Consider the following 27,214-nt stretch of genomic DNA (forward strand, 5'->3'; position numbering starts at 1 on the left):
TTATTTATTTATTATTTTTAATTTTCTTAAAATAAAGTGTGCTTTTTGTTCATTTTCTATTTGAAGTTCTTATACTTTAAAAACATTTGAATGTTTGTCTTGAAATCACATTGTTTGTGGCGTGAAAAATTTATTCAAAATTCACTGATTATCATACGTAAATAAGTATAAAAACGCGGGCATGCTTTTGCCTGATTTTTTTCCTTTATAATCATGGCATTTATAAACCATCTAATATATAAAAATTATAAAATTTTAGTTCTGTGAAATTTATAGATCTGCAGTATGACTTATGTTTAAATTTCTTTTCTTATTCTTGTTATTTTATGAAATAGGAATGTAAAAAGAAGCACAATTCAAGACTTTGTGGGATAAAATTTATAAATGTCTATTGTCAATTATGTATATATTAATAGGACAAAAAATACGAATTAATGTGCTCTTATTTTAAAATGTCATCTCTATAAAAAGAAAAATATATATATATGCATATCAGTATATGCTCAGCGCAGAGAGATGACATTTTGGAATAAGAATACCTTAACATTTTCAATTATTTGGGCACTTTTAGAAGTAGTATATATATAATAATTTCAAAGTTGCTACTTTGTGAAAATAATTTCATAATAGCTTCACTGTAATTTGCGCGGGTATGCATTCTTCCGCGAAATCAAAATGTCGAATCGATATATTTTTTTCTTAAAATTATATAAGCTCAGAGTGTTTTCACATGGACTCTTTCCTGATTTCTATTCGGTACTCTACTCAGCTATAGCCATGACGTGAATAAAGACATCTTGACAAAACTAAAATTTCGATTATTTCATTAAAAAAAGTGTAAAAGGGGAACCCTCCCCCCGCAGCAACTGCTTCTTCAAATTATGACATGTTTAGATTTAATAGTATGATGATTTATTGTTCTCCATGTTCTGTGTTAAAAAGTGACTTAAAATTTATGATTCTCTCTGGCTTCACATTATGCCAATTGTGCTGCGAAAATTTCTACTTGTCTGGTAAGGAATATGAATAGTGTTCTGACATATGGATTTTAAATTATGCGCATTTACATCTGCTTATGTTTTTCATTTGTCTGTGCAGTTTCCGGGGTCCTATATTTAACTAAACCAAAATTTGAAACGACATCTGGGAAACGAACTTACGGGGTTGTGAATTTTGAAGAGAAAAATAAAAATACAGACAAGCAATAAAACTATTCCCCGTTCTCAAAATAAGTTTCCGTCTTCGCATAGCTCATTAAGTTATTAACTTTTCCGTCCCTTTTGCATCCTGCGTAACCCATCGGAAATGCCACCTTTACTTTGCAATTCGCTATTAAGTGCATCATCATCGCTATCGCAGACAGCGATGAAAAGCCATTGCGTTCCTGACTCAGTAACACACGCCTCGTGATGTAACTATCGTTTCACTCCAGTCTGCTGCCGTGTTATTCCGAGGCATCTGACCTCGAAGAAAAAGGCGGGAAACTCAGAAACAAGAGTTGGAATCACGCCACCTGTACGGAATTTGACGGGAGCAAGATTTCGAACATTGTTTATAATGCAATCAAAACTGTTCGCTTTGGTATTTTTAAGATCTCTTTTCTTCATAATCTAGACTTTTTATTTCAGAACGTTGGTCTTGAAAATCTTAGTCCTATTCATCATTTTTTAAGCTGGAACAACTCATTTTTCTTTATTTATTAACCGTTAATTAGATTAATTCTTAATTTTTCTTAATCAGACTTCATTCTGATATTTCTTTTTATTTCAGAACGTTCGCCTTGAAAATATTAGTCGTATTCATTGTTTTTTTTAAATCAGAACAACTTAATTTTTTTTTATTATTTATTGGACATTAATTCGATTGTTAGTTCTTAATTTTTCTTTATCAGACATGATTCTGATTCTAGATTAACGGGCAAGGACTATTCTGATATTGAATCTTTTAATTTTTATTTAAGTTCTGATGTTAAAAGTGTTTTACAGCTGGAACATAATCTTACATATATTACATACACAGATAGTCTCTTTACTTTACTTGAGATATCTGTCTCTTTACTTTACTTTAGTTACTTGAAATATCTGTCAATTCATTTCTTTAAAAGTCGGGAAAAAAGCTATAATCGTTTAGCGAGGAAATTTTATATAGAACATGAACTTGTGTAATTTTTCTTTGAATAAAAAATGTCATTCATTTTTTTTATATACAGTGGCTCAAAAAATTGAGAGTACACCTTACTTTTACTTTATAAATCCGACTTTCAATATAAATAGCACATTACCGGGAAGTGCAAACATGATTTTATTTTTACACATAACAAATGGTTTAATTTAGAGTAAAAATAAAGAAAAATCAACGAAAAATTTCTAAATTGAAAATTTTCAGACGCATTTTAAATAAACATACGCAGAATTTTGCCTCAAAAAATTGAGAATACACCAATGAAATTTTTGCAATATCACGCATAGAAATAAAGTGTCACTATTAAATTGCATATCTTTTGGCTCTTATAATGGCCTCTAAACGTCATGCTACCGATTTGACCCATTTTTGGTGGTATTTGAAGATATTTTACCCCATTCTTCTTGCACCACTTGTTTTAAATGGGTTTTGTTTCTAATTTTGTGTCTTTGAACCCCTTTTTTGGGTATGGCTCACGAATATTCAATGGCATTGATGTCGGGGTACTGTGGTGGTGTGCGTAACTGCTATTTACAATGAAAAAGACACCATATTTTGAAGTTACGTGTATTCTGTTTGGGGTCGTTGTCCTGCTAGAAAATGGAATTTCCATCTAAACCCAAATTTTTAACACTTTCCTTTAGATTGCTGCTACCATATGGTTCATACAACTTGTTGCAGAAACTTTTCAAATCATAGGCAGAAGTGTAAGTGCTGAAACTGTGCTAAATGCCATTAAACAAGCTGGATATAAAAGTAGCATTGTTAGAGAGAAACCGTTCACCAGCTTGCAAATTCAGAAAAAGCGTTTGAAGTTTGCAAAAACTCATCAATTGAAGACCAATAACCTTTGGAAGAAATCTATATTTAGTAATGAAAGAAGCCTCAACATTTTTGGCAGTGACAACCATTTTACTGTATGGAGAAAGTCTAATACTGCTTTGTATCCAAAACATTTACGTCCTGCAGTTAAACCAGATGGTGACTCCGTGATGATTTGAGGTTACATGGCTTCATTCGGAGTAGGAAATTTAATTTTTATAGATGGCATTATAAATGATATGGTTTACTTGGATATACTTCGCAGAAATCTAAAGGAAAGTGCTAAAAATTTGGATTTAGATGGAAATTTCATTTTTCAGTAAGACAACGACCCCAAACAGAATACACGTAACTTCAAAATATGGTGTCTTTTTCATTGTAAATAGCAGTTACGCACACCACCACAGTACCCCGACATCAATGCCATTGAATATTCGTGAGCCATACCCAAAAAAGGGGTTCAAAGACACAAAATTAGAAACAAAACCCATTTAAAACAAGTGGTGCAAGAAGAATGGGGTAAAATATCTTCAAATACCACCAAAAATGGGTCAAATCGGTAGCATGACGTTTAGAGGCCATTATAAGAGCCAAAAGATATGCAATTTAATAGTGACACTTTATTTCTATGCGTGATATTGCAAAAATTTCATTGGTGTATTCTCAATTTTTTGAGGCAAAATTCTGCGTATGTTTATTTAAAATGCGTCTGAAAATTTTCAATTTAGAAATTTTTCGTTGATTTTTCTTTATTTTTACTCTAAATTAAACCATTTGTTATGTGTAAAAATAAAATCATGTTTGCACTTCCCGGTAATGTGCTATTTATATTGAAAGTCGGATTTATAAAGTAAAAGTAAGGTGTACTCTCAATTTTTTGAGCCACTGTATATGGTTAAAACTTTATATGTCAACTTCATCATTTTTTCAAACATTTCTATGCAATTCAAAATACAGAATTGGCAATGAAATTCATTTTTATTGAAGAATCAGTGTTATATTTTAGCTTATTTTTTAAAATATCCTTTTAATTAAAAAAAGGTCCCTTTTTGTCGCATTCACGTATTTCAGAAAATAAAGTATAACTTACTATTTTGTGTCCTTATGCAAATACATTCCAAAAATTCCACATTTCTCTGAATGTTCTGCAACTTCAATAAAAGGTTTTAAAAATCATACCAAACTATACAATAAGAACTCAAAACAGTATACTTGCAATTTTTACATAAATTTAATTTATAAGCATTTAAATCAGAACGCGGAAATTTTTATGTTATTGGATTGAATAAAATGATATAGAAATATACATAAAGAAATGATGAAAATTTTTTCATCGTCTCTTAAAAAGAAATGTTGCATTATTCCACGGATAATTTTTATTAGACATCAGGAATCATTTTCACAGTGAGAAATGTGAGGATATGCGTTTATTTTAATTTAATAACAGATGGCAGCCCTTAAATGAAATAGTGTGTTCTAAAGACATTTTGCTTTTATTTTGTTTAAGAATAATATTCGCTTTGCCAAGAAGGAACAAGTGAATTTTTAAAACTATTTGTGAATAATTTCATCTGTTATGTAATGTTGTGAAGTTATTCTTTAGTTATATATTTTTGTAGTTTTATGTATTTTTAAATTTTTGTTGAGTTTTTAGTAGTTTGAGATCCTTCCCGGGTCAATTAATTTTTGTAGTCCAAAAATTTTAAATTTTATATTTTTCTATAGATTTATCATCTTTATTAGACACAATCTGCAACCATTATACAAAATAATTTTGAAAATCAAAATGTCAGGCATAAATGGGAGGGGGAAAAATGTCATGAGAAAAATTCGTAAATTAATTCATAAATCCTCATTTTTCCCTCCTTTTGTTCTGAATAAACTTGATCTATATTCTTGTTTTTATGAATATCTTTTCTTATTTTTTTTTACGTGTTTCACATATTTTCTTTATCTGCTATTTTAAGAAAAAATTCCGCACCATTCTTATTACAGAGAAGGAAAAACAACTTCTCTGTCATTCACCGCAGCCATTTCTGTGATAGCCTACACCTGTGAATTCACCTAGAATGCTCGGCACTTTCTTTAAAAACAGTATTTGAGAGCCTCCCAAACCTAGAAGAGTCAGGTAGAGAATTCTTTACAAGCGATAGAAATAGTTTTGACTCTGTTCTTTTCTGTAGATAAAAACGTCCCTTCGTGATAGCAACACGACTTCCGCTAACTGCACGATGGTGGGATTCTCTTATCAGAATCGTTATCGAGGCCATAAATGCTACAGAGTAAAATTGGAACGGATGGTGGATTGTTCAATTTTTCTCCCGACCGACGTGGATGGTACGTTGCACTTAGTGAAGGAGGAAGAATTGATACGATATCGTGTAAAAGAAATTGATCCGTCATGCATTTGCTGAAGTCAAAATAGAGAAAAAGAAATCGTTCTTATTTGTTTTCTTGCCTGCCAAAATTATCTTGATATTCTAGTGATAAATTTATCTGTTAAATATCCATCTAGACAGCTTAAAAATTGAGTCTCCAAAAGAGAAATTGAATTTTGATGCTTCTTTATCTTCTCATTTTGGGACCTGTTTTCAATCAATTACGATTCTAATTTATTTAATACTCGGTGGTACCCGGCGCGTTGCTGCCGCAGAAGTAATTTTGGAAATATCGTTTGATATTTTGAAATAGCTATCTTGTTTAATTAAAAATGACAGAAAGAATGACATTTATTTTCTTTTCGATAATGAATACATTCAGTGACATTCAATGATATATAAAGGAGAAGTATAAATTATTTTTATTCTATGTTTTGGCATTATTATTTAAGTATACTTTAAGATAAACAGTATTTTTTTTTTCAAAAACAAATTTGTGGCTGTTTGACTCCTGAGCATCCAAATTCAACTGGTCGTGTGAAAAATATGGATTTTCTAGGTTCAAAGGAATAAATTGGCAAAGTTTTATCGCTCGGCCGTGCATAAAATACGAAAAAAAATCATTTTTATATATTAGATGGTACTAACTGATTGCAAATGTTTCCAAGACTAATTTCAGATAATCACATGACAAACGTAATTGCATATGTCATTTTCCTGTCGTTTGATTTACGCTTTTCTGTGAAGTCGAGTCGTCTTTTAATTTTTGATGCGTGTCACGTGAGCATGAAATGATTGTTTTGCCAGGTGGCTATGAGCAGTAAATAGTTGCAGAAATACGTATTCAACAAATGCGTTTTGACACGTGATAGCCTGAATTTTGAGCAAGCCAGTTTGATTTTTTTTACAAATTTTGTTTTGTTTACTTCCTGACTGTTGCAGATAGGAGAAAAGGAATGCTGTTTTTAAGAAAGTGTTTACGATTGAATGAACGCATTTTTGTTTTCTCGCGAGGTTTTAAAATATATTTTTTTTTTGCACATTTTAAGCATTGTTCGTTAAAAGTTCCATGCAGTGTTTAAATGAATGTCGTCTGTTTTCTTATATTCTTTTATTCTCTCTTTTAAAAATCCTTTTTTTTTTTTTTCTTTCTCCTAGGAACACCATTTATTTTCTTTCGTTAACTTCTAAATTGTGAAGTAAACATAATTAAAAATAAACAACATTTTAGAGAAGTTGAACTTCTTTTAACTTCATTCTTTTTTCTGGCTTAGAATTAAAAATAATAATAACAAGTACAAATTTGTTATTAATTTTTGAAAATTTATTTTATAAAATATCCGTTTGCCTTTTTTATGATACTATATCAATAAACAGGATCGAAATTTTATCAAGCATGATGAAATAATTCGTAAAAATTAAATAAGAAAATTATCTTTTTCATATTTTAAGACAATTTCATTGATATAAATGTTTAAATTATATATTCATATAAATTGTCATTATATATTTCATTTATTATTTTATGGACTGATTTATAATATTGGAAGTACATATTAAAAATATATATATAACGTCTTCATTTATTAATTCACATTGAAACAAAATTCGTAAATGTTATTAAACAAGGCAGAATAATAGATGTTATTATTTTGCCTTAATTTTTTTATGTATACGTTTTAAATTTTATTTTTTATAGTTTATTTTTAAGTTTTTTTTATTTTTATTTTTTTGTATATGGAGTACACAAAAAGTATAATCATCAAAAACTTCGAATTCAAAATTTTGATGGAATCTCTACATTTCAGATTTATCTGAGTTTTAAAAACTAATTTTTGGCATCGTATTTGCATGTCTATCGATATAACTCAAAAACGCTTCAAGTTAAACAGATGAAACTTGGTATGTGGACTTTTGTTTAAATTTATAGACTTCTGTTAGATTTTGAACAAAATCCATTCTGGCTGTTCGTATATACCGGATAGCTACAAAACATAAGGAGCTAGATAAATAAAATTTGGTGCACAGGTTTAGCATTTAAAGTGTAGGTTCTTATTAAAGTGTGAATCAACTGTCAAAGGGTTGACCGTCTTTCTATGTGCAATTTTGCATGCATTTAAATACAATGGCTTATATCGATGAAATTTAGTATATGATCGTGTAATTACAATTATAGAAAGGATATCAAAATTACATATTACAAGCTCTGACGCTGGTGTTTAAGTATCCCGGAGACAAAATATTATTCTTTATTTCCCATTTAATATCCATATGAGGTGGGGGGGGGGGTTGAAAAATAATAGAATGTCACAAAGCCATTGATCTTGTTTCTTCAAAGACCCTGATGCCACCAATGTTTGCCTTCTCACAGTGCACCTTCATTTCCTTTCCTGCTTAAAAATATGTCGCGCTGTGATTTACGATGTTTGTGAAGACACTATCTAATCATCGTGACTGATGCGGGTGCCATGCAACCAAACTCGTTTCGAACCCTACCCCGCCTCCTCTGCCATCGAGTCCTAGAAGAGGAAAAGTACATCCATTCTGTTCTGTCTCTCCGTTTAATAAGTAGAATGTCCTATTTTTACTCTTACGAAACCGGGTATTGTTTGCCGAGAACACTTCCCTTTGCCTCGGAGAGAATGGAATGGAATAAATCGGCGATCTCTGGTTGCGTCACCGATTCCGAATGACTGCGACCTTCAGGGCCTGCAGCGACTTATTGGCATAAAAGAGGCAGAGAGACTTTTTCCAGAAAGTGTTGTCAACACAGACATCAGGATTTCCTTTGTTTGGAAGCATCTTTCAGATGTTGGTAGGCACAGGGAAAAAATGATGAAAATAAATGGTGTAGGAAAAATACATTTTAAAAAAAGACTACGCTTGCAGTGAGATGTTTATTTGCATTGACCTTCCATGGTGGCAGTGGGAAAAGGAGGAGGTATATATCCTGGGATGCGTGAAGCTGAAATGAAATAATGGCTCATTTATTTCACTTTATAATACCAAATAAGACGAGTTGAGGTGAAAAATAAGGCTTCTCAACTGAGAATTACTTACCTTTAATACACCACTGTCATTACGAAAAGAAAAAAAAAAGGGGAGGGGAGGTGTATGTGCCCGGAAGCCTAGAGTAGAAAACATTAGTGCAAGGTGAAATGACATAAGGCATTTTTTTTTTCTATATTTGAATGACTATTCAAATATTTTATAATTATTGTTTCGCCAAACCGAAATAAAGAAATATTTAATTCCAGATCGCTATCGTAAGAGTGGATATCAGCTTGTCTACATAAAATAAATTAAAATAGCAAAAGATAAATAAATAAATAATGAAATAAAACTAATTATAAACAAAATGGTTGAAAAAATTAAACTATTAAAACTCCGATTAGAACACTCCGTTTATCGTTCTAGTAAGTCTTTGAACATCCGCAAATGAGGCGGGAAAAAAATCTACGAGCCGAAGAAAAATAGTAAACCAGACAGATCTGCAAATTCAAATTCGAAAACACGAAAAAAAAATTATCTAAGATTAATTATCTGTAATTCAAGCAATACTTGATTCTATTTTGTCGTTTGCTGGGCTTTTATAAATGAAACGAGCAAAAAAATTATATTACCCTAGAATTACAGCAGAAAATAATCTCGAGTTCTTACTTCACCCTCACCCCCCCCCCGAAAAAAAATGGCGATTTCTAATTTGCTAGTATAAGTTGTACGTATATGTATGTGTGTTGTAGGCTGTGCAAAATAGAGAGAGTCTGTTTCACAGAAAACTACTTAGAGTAAAAATTAATTTTGAAAAAATGCAATATCCTGCATTCTTTTTTTTTTTTTGAAACTAGTTATATACAGTACACTCCCGATTATCCGCGGAATTGGGTGGCGCGGCCGCCGCGGATAACAAAAATCGCGGATAATCCGAAAAAGGATAAAAACGGGTATAACAAAAGAGAAAACAGTCATTCCAACTTTGAAAAATCGTTTTATGTACAATAAAACATAAAATAAACAGCAGGAAATGTTTAACTAACTCTAATATTTTAGTATATCACTCAAAACTAACCTAAAATGCATTTTGTTAATGAAAACAGAAAAGTGCTTTGTATTTACGAGAGGCGTCAAGGATACACAGAAAAATTAATACATATGTACTGTTTTAATACTGTAATTACAAAAGCATAACTGTAAAACTGCGCCTTTTTGAAAAAATCAGTCAAAAAAAAAAAAAAAAAAAAAAAAACCTTTGTGCGGTAGGCGCGGATAATCCGCACCGCGGATAACCCGCCCGCGGATAATCGGGAGTCTACTGTATATTATGGAGATTGTTTCCTTGCAAATTGTAAACTCGCTCCTATCCGTCGTAATCATAGATTCTAATGAAAAAAATATTTTTCTTTGCGATAACTGAAGCATAACAAACACCCTTATTATCTTGCACTACATTGTTGCCATAACCGAAACAGTTAAAATATGGAGGTTAAACATTTAATGCATAGCATTTTTTTGTAGTAATAAAATTGTTTTAAATAAATATTAAATGTAAAGATATTTAAATCGATTTAATTGTAAAAATTCGAATTACCTTTATCTGCGTTACGTGTAATATTAATTCTGTTCATGGCTCAAGTAATATTACTCATGGCTGAAGTAATATAATAACTCAAAGCAGGGAAAAGAAGGAAAGAGAGCATCAGCGTTACAGTTTTATGACAAAGAAGGGAGGCTATGGGATGTGGTTGACAATAATAATAACTATTGATTTGCCAATCTTTACTTTTTTTTTTCAAAAATAAATATATTAATTTCTTAAAAATGACAAATTAGCGAGAAAAAAAACACACAGCCAGAAAGTAATTTTGAGCAGTCTTTTAATAGGGTAGTGAAAAATACATATAAGGAATATTATATAATATTTTGCTAGATCATAATATTTAGCTTTAAAAAAATATATAAAAGCTAAATTCTGGAAGAGCTGAAAGTGATTTTGACAATGTAAAAAGAAAAAATGAACAACTCTTTTTCAGCCGTATCAAGTTTAGAGGGGGGAAAAAATCTTCCACTTCTCTGCTTTTCTAAATTATCTTTGTCATACAAAGACAATTGTAAACTGCTTTAAACTGTTTCAGACTGTGGTCTTACTTTAGTAGCAATAATTAATGTTGTTTGTTTACTACGTATTACTTCTTTAAAAAATTGCTATTTAATCTTATGTTTATATAATTTGATTTTTTTTTTTTTTTTTGTGAAATAGACATTAACAAGACATTTCTAATTCTGAAAATATTTTGTTAACTAAAAGTATATTTTATTGCTTTTTGCTTTCATTTATTTCATATGTTTTCATTCCAAAAGAATAAGTATTATTGAATGTAACTGAGTAACTATTTAAAAAGTTTTGAAAACAAATAAAAATGTGAAATAAGAAATTTTCATTAGACATAATTTCACTTCTTGGAAAATACCTTTTTAATTATTGAAGCTCTGTGATTTTTTCTAATACTAATAAAAAGATTTTTTTTAATTAATTACATTATAAATTTATTTTTTAATAAGTATTACAGAATTGCTGCTTCATCATTATTATTTTGTACAATGTAATATTTATTATATTTTTAAAAATCTGTACTGGAAATCCTTATGTTATTACATGTATCTATCGCTCGAAGAAGGATTTGCTTTGAAAATTTTAAATTATGGTCGTTTAGAAAATCGTTTCCTTTTGCTAGAATTTTATAAATATTTAAAAATCTGATTTTATCAAAAAATTAAAAAAAAAATGCTTTTAAAATACCACATATTTTAGTATGCATTATGCAGTGGAAAATTTGTTTGAAAAATTAGTTTTTAATGCTTCATTTGGGCATTGTAATGTTAAAAAATAATATAAAGTTAGTAATGTTCTTTTATTATTAGTTGAAAAAAAGCAAAAGGAAAATAGATATAGGTGAGAATATTTCTTAAAAAATTACTGCATAATTTTTGATTTTGTCTGAATGGAGAAAAAAAAATTATATTTGTATTTGCCAGAATTTTATGGATGTAAAGAAAATAATTCTAAATAATTCTTACACGAAAATTCAAACTATAAGCTAGATAAAAAAAAATAAAAAAAGAAAGAAAGAAAGAAAAGAAAAAAGAAAGAGAACCAGTCTGAAGTTTTCTGATGTAAACCAAAGCGAGATTGAATTATTTTTCACCCTATAATATCAGGACGGCAAAAAAATAAATCAAATAAATAAAAGAAGTTCTCTATCTTCCGGAATTCGCTGTTTCAGACCTGTTTTCTGAGAAGTCAAAATTTTTAGGTCTCTGCTCTGTTAAGGAGAGCTACGCCTCTGGTGCGACCTTGACCCCTGAATGCTCCAAAACCGAGCACGTTCCTTTTCCTCTCTCGCTCTCTTCACATTCAATAAATAGTCTGCCACTAGGATCCACTCATCCTGTTGTCATATACAAACCAGCTCACTTTTGGGTTTCGATTCATCCCTGCGGTTCACCGTTCAAGATTTCGACCATTTCATTGGTCAATTAGAGAATCCATTTTATTTTATTATTTCTTTTTTTTTATAGTGATGAGTGTTGGCAGTAGAATCGTATCAGAATTTGCTCAGATTTGGAATACCGCGGGTGGATGAATGTAGGAAGAATGTCCTTTTTTTCTCTTTTCGACCAGGCTGAATTTTCCACTGAATTGTGAAATAGTTCTGAACTATTTTTGAACACTTTAAGTGTTTATGCTAGAAATTTAACCGCAATAATATAGAAAATCGCAGATGTTTCTTAAAATTTTGCTGTGAAAGAACAAAACTGTAGTCGCAATCGATTTTTTTTCATCCTGTTTCAGATATAGATCGAGAAAACTGAATGAATATTTAAATACGTCTTTTTGAATGAATCGTAAGCATTTTGGAAATGAAACGATCCATGAAAAAAAAATCAATACAGAAAGTTTTTTTTTAATGAATTTATCGTCTGCTGTTCTTAGATAAATCAGATATCGTTTAACTACGAATTTGGAACCTTTCGTTTCATTGTTCATAGATTATATGCAATGGAAGCAAAGTAAGTATGCGTTATGATTTTATTTTTAATAAAATGACATTTTTCTATAAAGAAATAGAAACGGAATAGTTTCTAAATTTTCATTCTGTTGTATTATGATTTCTGCTGTGGAAAAATGTAATTAGTGTTGTATTATTATTGTTCCTTCATATTATAGTTTTTTTTACAGTTTTAATGTTCTAATGTTTATTTAAGTAGTAGGAGCACAACTGAATTTTTTTAAAGCTTTATGAATAAAAATTAAAAAAATATTCATATTTTGCGATTTCATTTTCTATACTGTTGCTGTGCATTAAAAATGTCGCCGGGTTTTACGATTTTGGGTCATTTCTGGCATCCTTGTATTAGAATAAAATGAAAATATTAAAATGTTGCCCTTGAAAAATCCTCGCTTATTTAAATTGAAAACGTAACTTCGAATTCGAATTTTAGCTTAAGTATTGCGAATCCATTCTGAAAGATACTTGTAGATCTGTAGTTTTAATTATTTTTTTCAGTCCTTATTATAACTTTAAATAATTTAACACTGAGATTTCATACCTATTATGTACATCTGATTCTAAATTTCGCATATCAGGAAACTCTTTTGAAATTAGAAATAAGCAAGCGAAAAAAAAAAAAGAAACATGCGAGTCTGTTTTCGTATTGATCATGCATTTTATAAGACAAAATATTCGAAACCTTTATTATTGAATTGACTTTTTGAAATTTCTTATGCCTATATTTCATTTCACGAGTTAAATTGCGAGTCAAAAATAACAAATTGCTTAATTTTATTTCTCTTTTTACTCGCAAGATGACTGATTCTATGTAAAGAGTAACTCAGGTTTTCCCGCCAAATTTAGTGCCGTCTGTGTGTGCTTATCTGATGAAGACAATCATGAGGTATTATTTCCTTTTCAAATAAATCTTTTTCTGATTTTTATTTTGATTTCGAATGAAGAATATTTTCGTAAGTTAATCCATCATAACGTATTATCTGAGATAAATGCGATAAACCATAAATTATAGTTATTTCAATTTTTATTCCAAATAGAATAACCAATCCACTTTTTGATTTGTGTTCTATTTGCCTTTTATGACATTAAAAAATGTATACCAGAAAAAAAGTGTATTATCATTCTTATATCATTGAAGAATAGATTGGAAATCTTTGACACGAAATTTTTATAAACTAATTTTTTTAAATCTACAGTTGTATGAAAATATACGGATAAATATAAATTAATTGCTTTAGAACAATACATAAAGAATGGAATTTCGTTTGGATATTAATATTTTTTTCAATAAATTGATTCAGTGGCTTAATTGAACATTAATTCTTTGATAAATTGTTCTTTTATTTATAAAAGAAACCCATTAATATTGTTAAAAAAATTTATTCCAAAAATCGATTTCACAACTCTCATTATTTATAAGCTATTGTAACCGAGCATATTACAGCAACTGCAAATTATATATATTTATATTAAATAAATATTTAACTAAGCATAACCTGAACTTCCGTGTTTAGTCATTAGCAGATCCTATTGGATGAAAATTTTATTTCGAATAGATTCGTTTTCCTGATGTTTTTAGTACCTGAGAAATTTTCAAACGGATTTCCCTGAACTATGCGGATCTATTGTGTGCTAATGTTAGGAATAATTATCAGCATTTGGTAATTCATTCAATTCACCCATTCTAAGAACACATTTCGAATTGTATACAAAGGGTTTATTTATTATGCGTCGATTACAAAGCATTATCTTTGTGATTCGAAGCCGGAACTTACGGATTCTATTACCAAAATTGGATTAATTGTATTATTTATCATCATTGACTAACTCATATAAAAGAATGAGAATCCGCCCGAAATAATATGGATATTTTTAAATGGCAGTATTTAGAGTGAAATTTCTCAATGTTTATCTTAATTATTTAATAATACTGAATGAAGCATTCTTTAAATTATTTTTCTCTCGATAGTAATTAAAATGAAAATTTTTGCAATTTTACTAGAAATTTCTAAGAAATAGAAATTATTTTTGTATTTATGAGTTAGTTAAAAAAAACCTGTGTAGCCCTGATCGGCTTAATTAATTATTATTAATAATAATTACGCCGATAAATTTGAATTTTAATCACCTTTATAATATATTTTAATTTTTAAAGAGTCTTTAAAATTTTTCTTTTCATGATATTCTTCGAATTATTCAGCGATTGATATTTTTGCGTATGTATAGATTTTATATTAAAAAAAAATCTAATTTTAACGCATTAATAAGAATTTTTTCAAAATATTTTTTTATGTATTTTAATGTAATATTTCCGTAATTGAATGTGTAAATATTTGGAAGTGTAGAAGTAGTTTTCTTTTCCAAATCTAAAAAGTAAGCTATTTGCACTGAATAAAATTTTATTTAAAACAATTTAATTCTTAATAAATTAGCTATTGCTTAATTAATAATTTAATTGATTATTTAATTTTGAAACTATTAAAATGCTACATATTCATGAGGTGAGATAAAATTCCATCTCTACAGGCATGAAATAAAAAAAAATCAAATTAAATATAAATATATAGGTATAAAGTTGAAGCATAAATTAATGGTAATCGAAAGGAAATTCAATCAAAAATAGTTAATAGTTATTTAGCAAATTTTATTTAAAGCTTCGAAATTCTATTCTTCAGTTTACAAGTATTGGATTACAGATGTTGAAATCTGATTGAAAAGAAATCCATGACAGTTTTCTTGACTTTCCAATATATTAATTTTGATATGAGGAAAGAACTAAAAAATGCTATTTATTGTTAAAAAATAAATAAAATGCTATTTATTGTTAACATGAAAAATAAATTGTACCAAATTTATTACAATATACAGAAAAGGATTAACATTTTTAAGCTGCATATTGCGATAAACCAAGTTTCCTTTTCGATTCTTTTCTTAGTAATGCATATTATGTTATTATTGCTTCCTGTTCCCCATGCAACATGTTTCGAGCATTCAAATTTGCATTCCGCTTTCGTATTATATACTGTCGAAACCGCAAATAAAGACCATCCTTCACTACAGGGTTTGGGTATCGTTTGATAGATAATTATTTTAATAAAATATAAATTATTCTTAGTACGACTTTTTAGAAACAAAATATGTTTGCAAAAATCGATTATAGGCTTTGGTAAATTATAGCTTAAGCCCAAAAAGTGCACTGACATTATTATTTGATTTTGGTAAACAAATTATATTTCATTTGTAGAATTCTTTTGATTATGCCGATTTCTTTTCGAGAAACTTGAGAATATCGATAAAAAAAAAAGGTGCCGACTTTCATTAATGTCGGCACCTTTGTTTTTTAAATTTCTTTTATGTGTTTATTCTCTCCGTGTTGATAGAGGAATTACAGTCCTAAAACTAATATTTCTTGGTAAAATTTTTTGTTTAACGTTTTGTTTTAATTTTTTTTTTTAAGACGTGTTCTGAAAAATCAAGTCATGCAAGATTCTGAAAAGCAAATATTCGTTCTGGCCGTTGGATGGAGGAGGGGGGGGGTGAGGAAACAAAATTTCGTCTGCCCGATGTTTAATGAATTCTCCTCTGTTCCATTGACGTTGGTGCAATTTTCCTGGAAGTGACACGTGTATTTTATTACAGGTTTTTCATTTTTGATTGTTAAACAAATGCATTTTGGGGAACAGATTCTTCAGGAATTGATAGCTGTGTGTAGAGAAATCATTTTCATTTTCATTTTTGAAATGCATCTATTCGCTTAAAATATGGCGTGTGTTTGGTTTCAGAAATTTCAACGTTATCGTTTGGAGAATGGTTTTCAGTTTTACAAGTAATATCGTTTGATTTCTTTTGTTTAGTGTAATGTTTGTTAAAGTTATTAATTTCATGCTTTATTTAAAGTGATGACCAATAGTTTGAAAAGTAATTGTACATTGTGGTTTGTGTATTAAAATGTGACGCAAGTTTTTTAACTATTACTTTCGGTTTTTATGATACAGTTTTGCGATTAAACGTATTGTGAAATTGCAAGAATTGCACTTATTTTTATCCAATATGTGAAAAGATATTCCGTAATTTGATAGATTATATAAGCGGTGTTTATATTTTTCATTTAATAATTTTCCATTAATTGAAATTGAAGAATGTTTAATTGTTTCTTTTATTAATGATAAATTGATAATGGATTTAGAAATTTAAAGTTCTTTAATTTTATAATTAAATTTTTTTTTATTCATGTTCGTTTATTTATTATTTGCACAACATACCAGTATAACGAGAAATAAATATGATATCATATTGTTTTCGCAAATGTGGGAATATGCGTAATGAAATTTTGGCCTTGAAATTTTTACTTACTCACTTGAGAATATTGTTAATAGGCAAGCTAGGTTTTTGTAAACTAAACGTTTTTAATGTATACGCATTTCGAATTTGGGTGTGTTTACAAATGTTATTTATCACCATTTTTTCCATTTAACATCTTTTTTTCCGTCTGTATAAATACTATTTTCGAGGATTTCGTTTTTGTTTTGTTCATGTTTCTTATTTTTCAGCTTTCAAATCTTGATCCCGAGAAATTTGTCTTGGAAATAGTTTAATACAAATAATTCCAAAATTCGCAAAAACAAACAAACAAAAAAACTTACTTTTTTTGTGACATTTTATTCAATATTTGATCTTTTACTAAAACTTTACTTTTTTTTTTTGTTGTAAATACTGAACTAAAAAGTTACTTACTTTACTTATTATATACTAAACTAAATTAAAATTTAACTTTATTTTTTAACATATTTAATTGTTTAAGCTTGTAAAAGCAATAGCTATTATGCAGGATTTTATTTATTGCGTATTACTTAGGATATATACTTTTAAATAATACCGATACAACTTAAGGCAATTAATATTACGTAAATTAAAATAAATAAATTCAAACAAATACATGGCGTTCTGATATGTCAAATATATCCAAAGAGTTTTAATCTCTTATTTTGAGATTTTGTCAAATGTGATGGCAACGCTAAGTTTCCTCATGAATTTGTAATACTGTTAAATTGTTGGTTGATGGTTAAATTTTATTTTTATATTTTGTGAAATAATTGAAGGAAAATCTGCTTAAAATATTTTTTATAAATTGATTAAAAATAGAAACAATTAATTAAACTTGACTTCATATGTTAAAAAATTGGTTATAATTTTTGTGTTATCTTCGTGATATGTTTAATATTCGTTCAGAATTCTTACGATTCTTTCATATTATAAATTTTAATTAATAGATTAAAATATATTTTCTGAACAAATTAAATAAAAAATATTTCCACTGTAAGAACGTTTATATATATATTTTTTAAATTTTAAGATATAAAAATAATTTTTGCTCTGTAGTATTTTAATAAGTTATAGCGGGAAAAACGGCAAATATCAGCTTAATTTTCTATTAATTCAAACTTAAAAAGTAACTACCAAGAACGCGTTAGTATCTGTGTGCGAAGTTTGGTTTTCTATGCCAAATGACCTGACTTGTAGAAAGGCAACACACACACGCGCGCACGCGCAATTCATTCATCTTTATTATAACTAAAGATGTAAGATGTAAAAAATGTTATAACATTTCTTATCATTCATTTCTAAGATCTTCAAAAGCGTACTTGGCTTACTATGGCTTTGTTTTTTTCACCACGAACTTTATGGCGAAATATGGCAATTTCCTTAATAAAAATAAATAAATAAAACGGTTAACATTATTAAGCTCAAATTCTTGGAAAAATAGTGACAAATTGAATAAGTTTTACTTATTGAATAGAAAATTAACTTCCAATCAACAGCGAAAAAAAATGATTAACTATTTATAAATGTAAATGTATGTTAAAATTTATTTTGAAACGGATAATATATTAATATATATTAACGGATAATATATATTTTTTTTTCATAAGATGCTAGAATTTCCTATTTTTATCTGTCAAAGTATAAGTATTAGAATTCTTACACACCATAGTATTTTCCTTAATAAAGTTTGTTTTAAATAAAGAACAGATTAGAATTAATTCATTGTAACCTAGAAATTTCTGAATAATTATCAGTTCATTAGCATTTCCCATTTTAAAATGTGTCTGGTTTTAAATGTCGGATTAAACGCCCCTTATCATTCATTCATGCAGATTTCCTTTTTCCGTGCTGTACAGTGAAATTCAATCCTCATAATAGCGTGTGAGGAACGTCATTTGGTGATTCACTAACAAAAGCGGATTACTCACGTAGCAGAAATGCATCCTTTTTACTTTCTCCATTCATTCGTTTTACGTTCTTGAACCGTTTTTCTTGATGACAACGTGCTCATTTTTGAAGGATTTTTGTCTTTGTTTTCTGGTAAGTTCTTTATTGATTGTTTATATTATTAAATTTTTACAGTACACTCTCGAGTGTCCGGTTCGCGAATGTCTGACCAGTACTATCCGGCCTAGTTATTCAAAAATTAAAAATTTTAAGTTTATCTTAGAGCTACCTTTTCATATCTGTGTATCATTTATCAGTGAAAAATAAAATCAGTTTGAGTCTGTTTTCTTAAGAATTAAGCTTACGATTTATGTTGATATTTTGTTTTTGTTTCCAGTATTCCAGTTAGATATTAGAGAATTTATGTTAAATTGTGAAGGTTTATATTCTTTAACTTACTTTTTATCTTATAAATTCTTGGAACGTGCAGTGCAGTATATGAACATATATAAACTGTCAGTACAGAGCCTTCTATTTTAACTCGGCACGTTACCGGCAACTGTTTCTATGATTCACAAGGCCACTGCTTCGTTCTAATTCTACGTGATAGGACTCCGGTCTTTTTAGTTATCCAACCTGCCCTTCCGCCACATTAGACGAGATACTCGGGTATGTACTGTACTTGAAAGTTCCAATTATTCCGATTATTAATCCATTCGTTTTTCGAATTAATTGAGATAAAATTTCAGAAGCAAATGACAAAGAATTAATAGAAGCGTTGGGGAGAAGTTATTGAAGTGTACATATCTTAACAAATAAAATCTTGCAATATATAAAAATGGAAGCGCTCATTAAAAAAAAGAGTATCTACAGTAGATTGTGTGTAATGAAAACTATTATAAAAATACTTATGAAATTATTTTAAATATATAAACTATAATATTTATTATTTAACCGTTTTAAATGTAAAAATTTTTATTACATGATGTGCATATACATTATACATTGGTAACTTTTTATCTGTGAGTAATTTTTTATTCTGTTATTAAATTACACCGACTTGTTTATTATTCAGTTTTTCATACTGATTTTATATAATGCCAATCGCTATTTCATTTTGAAATGTTTTCGTTCGTATAATTTGCATCCTTAATTCTAATATGGATTAAATATAAAGTTCTGTCAGTTACCCTTAAAATATACTAACATTATTCCACCGTTAAAAGTCATTATTATTCTATTCGTATGGTTTAAATACAGTGCCGCATCTTTTTTAATTATTATTTTTATCCTGGCATAATACAGACACGAGTGAAAAAAATCTTGAAACTCCACGTGCTTTGGCTAATGAGTCCATTGGCAAGACAGGTGTGACGAAAGTAATATTGGCAGCATCAACCTTGGATCAACGAATCTAATTTCTTTCGACTGTTTGTTTAGGCGTTCCATTTCCTATTATTTGTTTAGTCACTACCGAACTAGATATCCATCTACTAAATAAACCGGTCGATAAAGATTTGTTAACGACATATTTTATTGTCTTCGCATTATTATTAGTGGTTAATGTCTTTCGTGTTATAAAATAACCGGGCATTAATTATGTTGGTTCCGATTTCAAATTCGTCAAATATCGTTCGAGTTTGAAAATTTTTTCCAAACTTTTCGCTACTTCATTTATTGTTAATAAATAGTATAAGATAAATTTTATATAATATTTCAAAATCATTCGCTGAAGAATTTTTCTCGGTTTTTACTGTACGTAGTTACCATATTTTAGTGAATTTTAGTTTCATCTTTGTAATTTTGTTGGATTTATTAACCTCCGATTGTTTTGATGTACTTTATTAATTTCAATGAAAATATGACTAACCGGCAAGAATTATCTGTTCTAATAATTTTGAGTTCTAATTTCTACTGAAATGAGCAGTTTGTAAAACAATTACATGGTTTTGAACTTTTGTTTTAATACTGCAGTCGTATAGAATTAAGACTACGTTTCCTTAAAGAGGTTTTTATAAATATATTTACTTAACAAATTGGCAATTTTCATGTTTGATAGGATGGTATATATTTTTTTTTTTCCTTTTTTCCATTTACTTCTTTATAACCTTCCTCAGACATCTTGTATTTAAATGACAGATAATATACGAGGTTGCATTTGTCATATGATTTTATAAGGAAGGATTAATTAAGGATTTGAAAATCCTTAAGATTATCAATCATTGGAATCTGACAAACCTGTGAGAAAAAAACTTGTCCACATTTGAAAATACATTAGAAAGAAACGCAATTGAAAGAATTTCTTAGCCATGTGTGATGATAATAAATGATAAATTTATGATAAATGATAATTAATTAAAATTAATAGAAATTAATGATAATTTTTTGCTTAAAAAACGAAATTAAATGTGAAACTGGTACCAAAATTATAATATTAAAAAAAAGAAGAAAGGAAGAAAAAATGAGTAGCAAGGGAAATTTTTCTACAAATGAAAAAAATATCCAAAATAAAATGTCAGTAAAATAGAATGGTAATATAGATAAAAGAAATAGTTTGTAATATTGGATTCCGAAATATCCGAGGAAATGTCAAAGTTAAAATTTACAAAAAAAAAAAAAAAAAACTTTAATCGAAATAAACCAGTGATTTTTTCACCATTGGTAAGTGAGGTCGTGAAATAGCATCAAGTGTTGAGGTCACTGTGAAGGAGCTGTACATTCTCGCTAATATATAAGTGCAACCAATCTCTTATGGATTTCTCATTAATTTTGTTTGCTGATGTAGAAAATTTCAGTCAAAGCATTAGCTTCTGAAATTAGATCTCAATTGGGATTGCTATTTATGTATACGTCTTAAATGAACAATGCATGGCCAAGAGATCAGAAGATGATTACAGAAATCTCAATCATCAAAATCTCAATCATCAAAATCAGAATCATTTCCCGTATAGAGAAAGCTTCATCATAGAGGAGAAAGTAAAAATTCCCGCCCACAACCTCCGCCATCAAAATGGTTTCATTCCTTTTTATAGCGTTGTAAATCCTGTGTCATACATTCATTGCATTGTTCTCTAACTTCATCCCATCCATTTCTCACCTGCCTTTGTTTACGTAACTTAGGATGTTATTGTCGACCGACCGTTGCCATGGTTAGGGCGAGCGATCAATAGAATGCTTCTGCCTTGTGTGTTTGTTTTCCTCGATCATCCTTCAGGGGAAATGACAACCAGGGCGGAATAGAACGAGAAAAGTCGGATTATTCGAGCCTTTTACGGAGAAATGAACGCAGGAAAAATAGCGCTGTTGCTGTTGTTGTTGTGAACTGGAAAATAATACTTTGAAATTGGGATTTGTTATAACCATGAAATTCAATTTAATTAGCATCAGCATTTGTTGTTTGCAAGGGAACAAGACATTCGTCGTTTCAATTTTCCGCCTTGAATATCGTGGTTTGAATGACAAAAGAATTAGGAGCAAAAATGATAAAAATAGGAGCAAAATGTAAAAGGTTGCTGTAGTGCCTGCCTTCTGATTCGATTTGCTTTGAAAGATCGAATATTTATGATAAACGCGAATCTATTCTTCATTAGCATTCAAGTCTTGGTCTAATAATTATTATCTTATATAGCTATTTTTAACCAACATTTGAAAAAAAATCATATTGAGGAAGTTTCGAATAATATTTTAATTTGTTATTCATTTGAAATTTTTATGATTTGCTGTGGTAGATTTTCGATTGTTTAACTAGTTGTATACATATAATTTAAATAGTTATTTTTTTATAAAGAGTATGTTATTTTATTATTTTAATATCAGTCAAGCGTTTTATCATCAAATGAAAGCCTGGTTTTATATATTGCGATTTTAAAATTACTTGCTTGTCTACAAAGAAATTGAAATTTTGAACAAGAAGGAATATCTCTGTTCTGATATAATTCTTCTTCTTTTCTTATAATTCAGGGTTTTTTTTCGTACATTTTGTTCGTGATGGGAAATTCTTGGTTTTGCTTACATTTCATTTGTTAGGTATCTTTTATCTGAATACGTAATGAGGAAATATAAAGCATTACATAGTTGAAAATAATTTATAGTAAAATACCAGTCTTTTATTTATACGTCATTTCATTAGTCACGATTCATTTTTAATCATTTGAAAGATAAAATCCTGTGTTTATATGATGCAAAGGTTCGTTTATATATCGCCCACTCTTTTTTTCTAAAATTCACATATTTCGAATCTTAAGAAAGCATATATCACTTGCGATGAGATACATGAACTGTGATACTGACATTTTGGCTCCGGAATTATTCACAATTAAAGATATAATAAAAATTGTTTTAATTTATGTGTTGAAGAAAAACACGAATGTGAAGAAATTATACCACATTCTTTTAAAGATACAATGGATTCTGTTGAAAAATTTTGAATTTTCGTTTCTTAAAAACACATTAATTGAACCGAAATATCGATTTAAATACTCGCAGATAATCAGAAAGTCTTATGGTTATATTATTAAACGCCATCCCGCAAGCACATAAACTTTATAAAATAAGAAATATATAATTAGTACTCTATGCTATGATTTTCTTATTTTCATGATAAATGTTTGATTTGACAATTTTATTACTATATAATAAAAAATATCAGTACTATCTTTTTAAACAAAAATAATTATTTTAAATGAATTTGCATTAATAGTATTAAGTTTTTATAATTATAGCTTATTTAAATTTTGCGTCTATTCATTTCATGTCAGCGTTTCAAAAGATCTATAATACGGTATTTTACTTATTAGTAATTTTTATGTTCCTATAAAATAAATTTGTTAGTATTGCTTTTTCTTCTAGAAAAAGTTACTAGGAATTGTTTTTATTTCAACTTTCTGAAACTTTATACTCTATGTAACTAAATAAAATTCTCAGCTGGAATGGTTTCGCTTTGTAGTAACTTTGAGTGCAACTTCTCGAACTTCTCGCGGATAGTTAATATTGGATCTTCGAAAACAGCTTCAAAGTTTCTAGAGAGGATGACATATTTCCTTCACCAGAATCAGCCATCTACCTTGATGTCTAAGAATTTGGAGTGGTGGCAGTGACTCTTCAAAAGAAGGAAAAATTGCTTCTGGAATGAAAATGGAATGCTCCCAAGGCGCGGCGTTTCTGCCCGTAAAAATTTTCCTAAAAAGACTTCACCCAGAGTGACATATTCATCGGTTTCTCTTCTATCTTTACTCGCAAACGATTTTCATCTCGAAAACCTCCATTCACTTCGCGTCAGTGCGATGAACTTTTAAGAATGACGGAGTCTTCTTATTTTCGCCCGCGTTCTGAACCGAACAGTAGTGTTTGTTTATTCATCAATTCAGTTTCGGCAGATAAAGAATCGTTTGGATAAAATATGTGTGCCAAATATTTATTCTGTTAAAAGCTGTAAATATTTCTAGATTACCTTTAATCTTCTTTTTTTAAAAAAATTTCTGAATCGTGATGTTTTAAACATATCAGTAATTTAATCTTTTGTAACTGTCTAGTTAATTTTTTTCTCCCTTTTACTATTGGAAATCTCGTTACATATATAATGAGGATTTTTTTTTTTTTTTGTTGATTTCTAAAAAAACTTGGCGATTAACATTTTTGAATATTATTGAATTTATATGTATCCAAATAAAACGGTTGCATGCTTAAATCAATGTTGTATAATGCATAAATAATTCAAGTATGAGGGGACATACATTAGCTGAAAGACAGTCATCCCGAGAACTGATTTGGACCAAAATTTGATATATACATACAATTCTGATTGGGAAATCGAATCAAAATTTCATCCATTTAGCTCTCTGCGTTGTTTAGTTATCGTGTTCATATAAGAATGGATGGATAGATATTTTCCATTGCTAAGTTTTGTCTAAAAATTGCTAAAAATATATGATTTGGTATCAGAACCTCAGTAATCTAGCCGTTAGCATTTTTGTGTTATAATGTTTTCAGAGATAGACAAGACAGAATGATTCAATTCCAGAATTGATTTTTTCGGAGTCAGTGACATCTGAAACGTGAATATTTATCCGAATCATTAGTTTGAATTTTTTGAAGAACTACAAAAGTTTTTCTTTGAAGAAATCGTATTCCAGAATGTGAAAAAAAGAAAGAGGGGGGGGGGGTGGATATAAAAAATAATAAATAAAATAAAACTTCATGGATTTAAAAAAATTAAACATTTATGCATTAAGACAGATAACTATTTAATAGAAATTTTCAGTTTGTGATGTAGTATATGAAAGAATATTGTGGATTATATATTTGTGATATAATTTGTAAAAGTAACATTTTTTTTCTATACCTGTATTTATGCTTAGTAAAAATCTATTAATATAAACACAGTGGGAAGAATTAAAATCTGTAGATAATGTATTTTGTGAAGATAATTCCATTGACAGATTTTATAATTAAAATTTTATTGTCAGAATTTAATAAATTAGAGACAATATTAGTGAAAAAGTACTGAGAAAAGTAGAAAGGGGAATAAAACATACACGCACGCGCGCACGCACACACACACAAAATTATGTTTATTGACAAACTGTGAAAAGTTGCATTAGTATTACGAAAAACATAAAAACATTCTGTGTCTTTTTTTACTTCCAGAAAAACTTTTTTTAAAAAGAAAAAAAATGATCAATGACTTGCATATTGCTTTTTTCCTTTAACCTAAGTGACCTTTTTTATTGTCAAAATAAATAAAGCTTATTATTTATTTCCAAGGTGAAACATTAAATTCAATAAATTAATCCAAATGTGAAGATTTGTTATGCAAGTTTTGGAAAAGAATCTAATTATCACCGTGAATACAGCACAATTTATTTTTAAACTGGGAAAAAAGTCCACTCTAAAAGCTTTTAAATTTAAAGTGTTTTCTTGTACTTCGCATCCTTGCTTATTTCTGATATAGCGATAATTATATCGCAAAAATATTTATTTTTGGGTTTGAAATTTGCTAATAAAACGTTATGAACAAAGGGTGGGGTGGGGTGGGGATCATCGCTGAGAATTGCTAGTATGCAATATGAGAGAAGTGTTTTTGATGGAAGTTATAAAACATTTGCGCTTTAACGCGTGCTCTACTGCATATTGTCACATTGTGGCGCACGTGAGGCAATCACTACAGGAGCAGTCTGACCCATATCGAGAAAAAAAGAATCGTCTTCCACCTTCAGAACAGGCCTAGCGGGAGAACTTGACATTTGTTATCTCTTGATTTCTGGCGCGCGTTCTTCAATATTCGATGGACTGAGCTAATTGAACTTATCTTGAGAGAATTACGAAGAATAAATCAATAAATGATTGATGCGGAAAAAAGTCGTTAAAATGCCTCATATTAGTAGATTTTTTTCGCCATTTTTACGTTGTTGATTTAGTGTTATGATATCGTTTGCAGTTTCTTTGCTATTTATCGAGATAAAAAGCAGATTTAAAGTGCCATTTTGACATTGGAATCCGCACAAAATGACCGAAAGAGGATAGATTAGTTAATTGAGGAAAAAAGAACTTGAATCGTAAATTTCTGATAATGAAATACAATTGCTAATTGAATTGCCTTAGCTCAAAAAATTGCGTCCTATTTCATCAGTAGTGGATATATCGATTTCGTTATATCTTTTTAAGCACTTGGATTTCTCATTTGGTAAGACCTCGAGGGGAAAAAAAACCCTATTCTATTTTTGTGGACTTAACATAGTGTATTTTTTAAAATTACACAATAATTGTTGTTTTGCAATGATCCATTTTCTAATCCATGATGATATTACTATTTATTTTGCCCGCTTCTATGTGGAATATTTTGTATTGAATTGAATTTGAATTTTTTATATATTTTTCTAAATTACTATCTTAGATAATTTTCTTTCTTTTGGATTGCGATGGTCAACTGATAAGGTCCCAGTTTCAGTATCAGATGGTTATATAATATTTGAGACATTTTTAAACATACATGTAGTTGCTAAAGAAAAATGCATTTTGATTTTATGGTTGATTCATACCTTGCACCAAGATGTTACAGATTTCATTCCAAAATAATTAAAAACTGATACGAACTGGGTTAGAAAATCAAGTCCATGATATCTGCAGATTTCAGAAATTGCATTTTAAATTTATTGCGAAGATGATTGATTATTTATGTGGTTAAATTGATTAAAATCAACTAATAATTTTTTTTATTTTACTGTCAGATGCCATACATTATTTATACGAACATCTGCCAGAAAGTGAAACTTCGATTGTTTCCTTAATTTGGCAAGATGCCCAAATGCAGAGCGGGAAAGAAAGAAACGATGAGAATACGATAGATAAGAGGAACTCGAAAAAATGGAAATGCTGACCTTGGACCTGGTGCTATCCGAGAAATATTTTAATTGTCACGATTTTTTTGTTGCCTTCCGCTGCAAGACGACACGAGGAGATTCAGCACTTTTTTTTTCTTTTCTTAAATCGGCACAATCCATTGTACGATTACTTCGTGCTGCTTATATTCGAAATGCGGAGCAGTAACAAGTATACATT

General features: G+C 29.0%; 1 protein-coding gene across 5 annotated transcripts in view; it reads left to right on the forward strand.

The window, feature by feature from the left end:
* LOC129965404 (uncharacterized) overlaps positions 1 to 27,214 on the forward strand; it is a 101,136-nt gene that overhangs the window by 34,446 nt on the left and 39,476 nt on the right. The window lies entirely within an intron of this gene.

Source organism: Argiope bruennichi, chromosome 4 (assembly GCF_947563725.1).
Source record: "Argiope bruennichi chromosome 4, qqArgBrue1.1, whole genome shotgun sequence".
NCBI classification, from domain to species: domain Eukaryota; kingdom Metazoa; phylum Arthropoda; class Arachnida; order Araneae; family Araneidae; genus Argiope; species Argiope bruennichi.